Source organism: Eurypyga helias, unplaced genomic scaffold (genome assembly GCF_000690775.1).
Source record: "Eurypyga helias isolate BGI_N326 unplaced genomic scaffold, ASM69077v1 scaffold4471, whole genome shotgun sequence".
In the NCBI taxonomy this organism is placed as follows: Eukaryota; Metazoa; Chordata; class Aves; order Eurypygiformes; family Eurypygidae; genus Eurypyga; species Eurypyga helias.
Genome location: NW_010230030.1, coordinates 52,477 through 60,885, shown reverse-complemented (window position 1 = coordinate 60,885; position 8,409 = coordinate 52,477). Strand labels below are relative to the sequence as shown.

The 8,409-nt window shown below is 42.0% G+C and overlaps 1 protein-coding gene across 1 annotated transcript in view; it reads left to right on the top strand.

Annotated features, from left to right (window-relative positions):
- LOC104516302 (FGGY carbohydrate kinase domain-containing protein-like) overlaps positions 1–8,409 on the top strand; it is a gene marked incomplete at its 3' end in the record, with an annotated part of 57,786 nt that overhangs the window by 12,648 nt on the left and 36,729 nt on the right. The gene's annotated exons all lie outside the window — the stretch shown is intronic.

Here is an 8,409-nt window from a genome sequence, read left to right as displayed (position 1 = left end):
CTATGTTTAAAAAAATAAAAAGGCAAAGAGTTGAGTTGTGCAAGGACTTGCTGCATGGTAGTTGAAAGGCAGTGTCTCACATCTGCCTTCCCTTAGACTTCAGTCAGATTCTGCTGTATAAGTATAAACTGTATAAGTATAAACAAAAGAACAACTCTCACTCCAAATATCTTGCAATCCAAGCAGTTCTGTCACCTGACCCAGCTCTAACTTCAGGAGGATAAATCCCCGGTGATATGCCATGCAGGGTCTCCACCTTGTGAAATACTCAAGACTTTGAGTACTGTTGCAATAAATATTACTAATACTGGTGAAAGAGCAAACAGACCTTACCAACTGTTGGTTGTGTTCTCTAGTGCTTGCTCATCTAACCTGTGCAGGAGTACAGTCTGAACTCCCGAGATTAAAATTTTCAGCCTCCTCTGCAACCTTTGTATGCAACCAAAATGTATGGCAGGAGGTTTAAAAGGAGTTAGAAGGGGGGATACAGGGGCTTAGAGTCCTGTCTACCGTCTCTCATGGATGCCTTAATTTAGAGGGCAGTGTTATTTGTTACTGAAGGGAGGAGCAGGATAGGGTAAGGGTAATGCTCTGGATGTAGTGTTGTGGTGCTGATAGCTGTTGTCAGGCTGTTATGGCTTGCAGTTGCCTTTGGGCCTGTCTGAACTCAGTGAAGCTCAGGTTTTCCTTTGGAAGTCTGTCTGGAAAGGGAGGGTACAGAGGTAACGACAGCTCCTTGGTCCTGCCTGGCTTTGGTGTTCTTAGCTGTGACTTCCTGGAGGTGAGGCAGAGGACCTCTCTTAAGGAAAAAGGCTGCAGAAGATTATACTCTGGGGTAGAGGTGACTGAATGTTTACTGGCAAGTTCATTTCCTTAGAAATGACGTTTTGATTAGTCAAATACCTTTTGATTCTATTGATCAGTGTTGTAAGGGTGAAAGGAATGTTGGGAGAAGACATTCTGGGAAAAGTCTTCCCCCACCCTTTGACTGAGAGTCTACTTTGCATAAAATAGTTCCTTGTACATCCTCCTTGCTGCTTTAATGTGCTCCCCCAAATTTAGCCCATTGCTTTGGTTCTAGTGGAATGTCTTAAAGGGGGACAAAGAGGGAAGAAAAAAGACATGGAAAATAAGGACAAGAAATGTTTTGTTGCATTCAAACCTGTTTTGGTTTTTTTTTTTTTCTTCCTCTGCTCTCCTTGGTGCACACGTGTTTCTTGGGAATTTACTTGTAGTTTGGCAAAGTAATGTAATTTGCCCTGCATATGCTCATGCTAGGGAAGGGTGAGTTTATCAAGTCTAAGTTTCCTACCACCTTTTCTCCCTTTAAGCATAAAGGAGCCTATTCACAAGTCATTGTGAATCATACGTAACTTGGCCCCACTAAAAGACTAATTTTTTAAAAATTTGTTTTGGTGAGGAGGTTTTTACCAAAATAAATGCATTTCTGAGGGCACTTCTATAGTAACGACTTCTGCATGCATTGAAATTGCTACTCTTGCCCCTTTAAATTTTTAAGGGGCTCTTTAAAACATTTTGTATGTCTTTAACCTTCTAAATCTATGTATAGTCAGTTCGGCTTCACTGAGACTAAGTGCACAAAGTGTGTGAGATTAGGATTTGAAGTCCTTGAAAAGCAGTTCTTGATCTGTGTTTCTGAGTATGAAATTGCTTGTCTTTTGCCTTTGATTCTACTGGCTTCAGCTCCCTTGTAGCCAAGTTTTTTCCAGTGCGTGTATAATAAACAGCGAGTGCTTCTTACCTGAAAGGTGGAGACTCAAACATATCGTGAGACTGTCTTGGAAATCACTGTGTATCTCACCGAACAGTGTCTACCCATCAGTTGCAAAGGATAAGTTCCAAATAGTTGATCCCCATTGTTCTTTTAAGACTGTTGCCTGTAATATTCAGTATTAAAAAGTTATTTTTTATTATTTCTCCTTCAGATTGTTGAAAGACCATTGAATAGATCTGAGCGATCCAGGCCGCTGACTCTTCCGCATTAAAAAAATCTTGCTGGCAGCTCTTTAGTTAAAAAAATTAAAACTTGGGAATTTCCCTGCTCCTGCCCCCCAAGGTTGCAACAAGGAGTATGGGTTTTGCCACTTGAGTACTCAGTTGTCTGTCTTCAGAAATGCTGTTGCAGAGAGGGCGAGAGCTGTTTTTTCTCACACGTTAGCAGTGCTTCTCAGGGGCTCAGCACTTTTACTCGTGGTGACTGACTCACTGCTCTCTTCCACCCACCATCTATAACCTCCGATAACTTTTCCTTTATATGGTGTTTTGGCTAAAGCTATCAATACAATCTAAATGCCTAGCTGGCATTTAGCTACAGGTTACTGTATTATGGAGGGAGAATTCTTATCAGAGATGCACATCTGCAATTTTGTTGTGTTTCGGAAGTCTTGTGAAGGATTACATTGCAGATAAGAATAGGGCTGAGCTGTTCAGTGGGGTAGCATTCACACACGTCTCAAAGGTTGGGTGTATTTAGATCCAGTGTTCTGTTTCAGGGCCACTTTCAATCATAAGCAACTCACTCACTGCAAAATGAGCTAGTCTCTACTGGATTTCCATGGCTTAAGATGAACTATAACGAAGAGCGATTAAAGCTGTGGAGAAGGATTTGGAAACATAGGGAAGAATGTCAGGCTGGCGTTGAGGTAGAGAGTATTCAACAGCGTGCTATAAGCCACCTCCCCAGATTACAAAAATAAAGTTGGAACAAACCGAATATTTGTGTGGAATAATTTTTTTCTATTATGACACTCTAGATACTGTGAGGAAAGTAATGTGTTGCCTAGTAGAGACTTCATCTCACGTATGGACGTCGACCCCTATAATTTTCCTGTGGAAATACTTGTCCAGTCTTCAACTGCTAGCCATCATGACAGGGAGAACGATGGGAGAGAGATGCTTCATGTACTTCTGCCGGATCCTTTGTAAATGATCTCCTTCCAGTAGGTCTCGGGATCATGAGTTTCTTCAGATAAAAGCATTTTCATAAAAAAAAGTTCATACTGTTATGGGAGTTACAGATAGTAAAGTGAAAGACAAATGTCTAGTTCATGAAAAACATTTCTGGGAACCACATAACTAATATTAGGCTGTATCTGTGTGAGAGGGCGTGATTTATGAGAAAGAGGCTAGTTTCTTGGCTTGTGCACGTTTAAATAGCTGACTATGTGAAGTGCTGATTAAGTCCTTAAACCTTATTCGTAACCTGTTGCCACTTGCTTATCATTAGGGCTAGAGAAGGCTCTGGTGCACTGATCCAAATCCAGAGAACCCCTCTGATGTTAGTGGGTTGATGCAGAGTACACTGGGATAAACAGAAACAGTCTGGTCCGCGGATGAATTGCTGTGATGGAGGTTTGTAATAGAACCTGAAAGTTAGAAAGGTGTTTTTGAATCCAAGAACCTGGATTCAAGTCTCTGCTCTGTTACGCTCCCTGTGTGATCTGGAGAAGTGAATTGATTCTACATCTTCAGAGGTGTTTAGGCAGCTGAATACCTTTGAGGATTTGATTCTCGTTCATCCCTGTATTTGTTCTTCATCTGTTAAACCGACACACACGTACGCTTCTGTGAGGTTGCTTGCTTTTACCGCTGTCAGGTGTTTCATCTCTGCGGTTAGTGGAATCCTCACCAAATATTTTATCCAGACAGGCTGGAAACTTTGAAAAGAGAGTTTAGAAGAGGAGCTTATGTTTAGAGTTGCTGTTGAATAAACAAACTGGTGTGAGTTAAATGATTATCTGAAGGATGCCTGTGTCTTTTTAAAGGATTGGGCAATCCTGGTTACTGAGATGTGGTAACTGGAGCAGCACAGACACCAGATTCTTGGGGCCAGCTGCCCTTCCCTTCCTTCCTAGCCTCGCCATGACTAATGTATACCCTTTGCCTGGGATTCTGGCATTTTGCTGCTGCTTGTTTATATTTTGTGCCTACTTCAAAGGACGCCTGGCCTAAAAATCAGGCGTCTCTCTGGAGAGAAAGAGGCTAGGGAACATTTCAGAAAGCTTTCCTGATTAGCACCGCAGCCTATGTGGCGGTGACAGTACCTTGAATTGCACTTGGGTTTTATGTCCTGTTTATGAAATGAAACCCAGGACTCCAGACTGGCAGACTTGTTTGGGGAAGTCTCCGGAGAAGGGAGCATTATCTTGAAGGGATGGTGTTTTTGTGGATTGGACAAACAAAGTACCGTGAATTTCTTGTTACGGAGCCAAAAGCAAGTGTCCCTGTGACAGTTATCTTTGCCAAATGAGAGAATTCCACTTCTATCAGGCTTTTAATAAATTCAAACCATGTTCTTCGGAGACCGGTGACACACAGACTGATCCAGTGTAAGAACTTGTACAGCTACACGTTTCCTATTTTATCAGGACTGTGAAGGGCAGGTGCAATGTGGGCCGTTACTGTTGGATTTTATTTTTTTCATCCAAAACCGGCATGTCCTTGAGTCTGCAGAGCAGTCTGAAAGAGTTCTGTGTGCTAAATAAGAAAATTGTTAGCAGGTCTCGTTAATGTTAGCCAGGAAGCACACAGGCAAACAGGAAGCTTTAGCTATTGTTGTTGTACAAATGCCCTTTACAAAATATTAGCCAAAGAAGCTTAATGTCTTTTCCACAAGAACGGGAGCCCTTCATCGTGTCTAACGGTATCTGCACAGCAAAGAAAAACTGCATTGTCCCTTTCCCACAGCTTGGACGTACATCGAGACATTGTATTTCAGGGATCTTCAAATATTTACCGCTTTGATTATTGACTTTTAAAGCTGTTAGGATTGTTAATTAGCTGCGATAGTATCTAGCCCTTAGTTTTCTATTGTGTTCATTTGCTGCTAAAAAAAAAAGTCAGCTAGGTCAGTACAGAGAAGGATTGGGGGCAGGGGCGGTAGTAGATGTATTACTGGCAGCGTGCCACAGAGACAGTGAACTCTGAGCCAACCATGAAGTCATTTTGAACTCAGGGAGTCTCACTAATCCAGGGCGATGTGTCTTAATTTGACAAAGCAAAGGCTGCTCGATAAGCAACCCCCGCTACAAATGCTGTGAAACGGGGGTGTTTGTAAGTTTAGATTGTGGATGAGAAATGCGGTGATATGAAAGGAATCGTCTTGTTTTCAGGTTCTTACTCCCCAAGCCCAAAGGCAGGCTTGGCTCTGTTCTCCCCTGCAGTTCGGGCTGTGCAGTGGCTTGATGTGAAATTTGAGAAACATATGTAGTTTTCTATTTCAGGAAAATGATCTCAGGGATTGAATGTGTGTTTTGTTGGCTGTTAAGCTCTGATCTTGCCTAGTGTGGTAGTTTGAGAGTGTGTCTAGATGTGAGTGTGTGTGTGTCTGTGTGAGGGTTAAGACATTCTCCAGTGCTTTAAAAAAAACTAATCAGGATTCGTATATTCACTGCTGTTAAAGGTCTTATTTCTTCAGTCTCAAAATGCCACTTCCTGCATCGTAAGAAGCCTCTTAAATAAATAGGCTGTGTACATCAGAAAAGGTTTGTCTTTTGTTTTTCCATCATAGACGTTAACAATTACTTGAGCTGATGAGTGGTGCACACGCAGTTTTCCACTGAAGCAAAGGAACTGTGTTTAAACAGCCCTTTCATTGTTGATCCTGTGCAGAAGCAATATATATATGAACACTGTAATTATTAGCTGCTTTGAGGATCAGATAATAATCTACTCTTAATATTAAGTTTGTAAAGAGATGGCTAGGAGTCTCTGAGATCCGGCTAGCTGGCGTGCTAACTAATGGTGGGACTGGATAACTGTGCTTCACTGAAGCTGGGGCCAGGGGCGAGGAGTATCGAAGGACGTTGTGGTGTTATGGCCTTAAATTCTGAGGAAAGACAAGGCAGAAACCACAGAGGAGCTTGTTGTCTTTCAGTTCTCTTCATCTCCTATTTTTACAATCATCTCGGTTCTCTTCAGCTACAGGCTGGGTGTTCAGGGGGTGTGTGTTTCTTTTGCATTTGCTTCTGCGAACGCTGTCAGGGATCAGGTCCTCATGGTACAAGACGTGTTGCAAACAATCTGTCATCTTCTTTGAACTCTTCCTGATGTGAAACACCATGCCAAGCCCCATGCAAAGCCCTTGTCCCGTGTGAAATTGGGCCTGTGTTCAGCAAGAGCTGTGTAACGATTTCTTTCTTGCATAAATTTGAACCAGATAAGAAAATAACCGTGTTTATGAACTCCTGGGTCATTTACAGCAGTGTTTCAGTGTGCACATATATAATGCATGTATTCACAGTAAATTCTTAAAAACCACCCCCTGAAAACAATAACATTCCAGGAGTGTTCTCATCCAGTGAAGGAAAAGCAAGCTGTGTACCGTGAAGTCTGTGCATTGTATGTGTACATATAGTGCTTAAAAGTATTAAAACTCATTTGAAATTTATTATTCCATAAGGGGCTCTTTCTTTTCTTTTTTCTTTTCATTTAACTTTACTCTGTTGTAATATCTTGCATATAAACGTCTTAATAAATTCAGCCTTAAAATGCTGCTCTTAAGTATAAAGTGGCATTATTACTTTATAGGTGGGAAAAGGGCTGTATGACTTGAAGGGTAACATTCGTAGCGCTTAGCCGGGCATCCAGCATTCCATCTAACTTGCAGGGAGAACCAGGTGTCCTCTTCCATAGGAATTCTCACAGATCACCCTATAAATTGTTTATTCTGGACCAATTCTTCCTCCAGACTTTCCCAACAAGTGCTTTTTACCACTAGAATGTTCCTCCTCTGCCTTTCACTGTAATACATGGCTCTAACAACAGTCTTGGCCTGGAAGGCAGTTTACTTACACGTTTGCTTTATTTTTGTTGGCTGGCTATCTAAATCTGTTTAATGTTAGCAACTTTCGCTGGAAATTCTCATCATGCTTTAGGATGACGCTGATGGTGTCAGGGTTGATTTACATTATCTCTTTAAAGTAGCGTTAGCTTACACAGGACTTTTTCTCTTACTTGTTTTAGCATTCATATTATCCAGAGAGGAGCCTTTTAACTGTGAAATGTAAACAACCTGACAACGAAGACTTCAAAAGAAAATGTCCATGGCAACCATACCACTTTTGCCAACTTCATAACCTTTAAAATAGTGTACTTTTATGTTTGACCTGTCATCTGCCTATAAAAATATTCTTAGATCAATGATACAGTGCTTTCAAGAATGTGTCTAAAGTGAGCAGACACTTCTGTATACGAGTTCTGTCACTTCTTCGTTGTGGTAGACAATGTGCTGCTTTAACTATAAGTAAGGTCTGGTTATTGATTTGGTGTAAGTGCCTGGCTATGCCTTCTACTTACATTAAGGCAGTGACCACTTTTACTGTAGCTTGCAAATTGATGTTGCCAGATAGTGAGCCCGGTATTATATAAATATATCATGTGTTACGTGACCAAGGATTTCTTTCTTCCTTCCCCTGTTCTTTATTCCAGTGCAATTCCATTAAGCTGCTCGCCAGATGAAAGGTGGTAATTCTGTCTTCAGTGGATGTACTTATGCAGTCAAAGACATTCCAAGAAAGGTTGTTTATTTTCTTACTACCTTCTTTAGTTACGTTTTGATGGTAGGATTCTGACTGTCTGACTTGAGAGAAACAGATGAAGCCCCAACGACTGCAGGGTGATACAGCAAAGATGACTGGTTGCACTTATGGCTTGTCAGACCCTGCACGCATAGGAAACTCAGTTCTGTGGGTGGGATAGTTGAATTTGCAGATTCCACCAGGGCTGTTAGTTTTATTTTAAATTCAAGGATGGAAGTTTTCTATTTTATCTTTTAGTATCAGCTGGCTTCAGATAGTATTTGGGTTTCATATATATTTGGCTCACATTGCTCACTTTCACTTTAAATTGCCTCTGGAGCTGCTAATCTAAGTTAAAACCCGTGTTTGTCCACTTTATTTTAGTTCAAGTGCTCTATCTCCCATTTGTCAGCCTGAGTTATGAGCTCGCTAGTGTTCTGCGTTACAGTTGTATCCTCATGCTCTCCTGAGTGGGGATTTGGAAGCGACAAGCATTCCTCAGGGAGCCTGTCCCTGTGTTACCCGACGGGCTGCAGCCAGCTCAGTCCCAGAGCTGTGGCTCTTCTGCCCTCACTCCCAGGCCCCATGTGCCAGTGTCTGTTAAGAAGGGAGTCCGTGGAAGGTGGCCTGGCAATTGCCTCTGGCACCCACACAGACTGACTGCCAAAGTGGGAATGAAAGTAGGAAAGCCTTTCATACTGCAGAAGTTGATTGGGAAAATCTTACCTGAGGATATACAAAGAGAGTTATGTCTATTATAGTCAAAACCCTCCCCACCCCCAAAACCCGTTTGCATTTCCAGAGGAGGCCACGGAGATGCTCCAAGGGCTGGAGCTCCTCTGCCATGGGCACAGGTTGGGAGAGTTGGGGG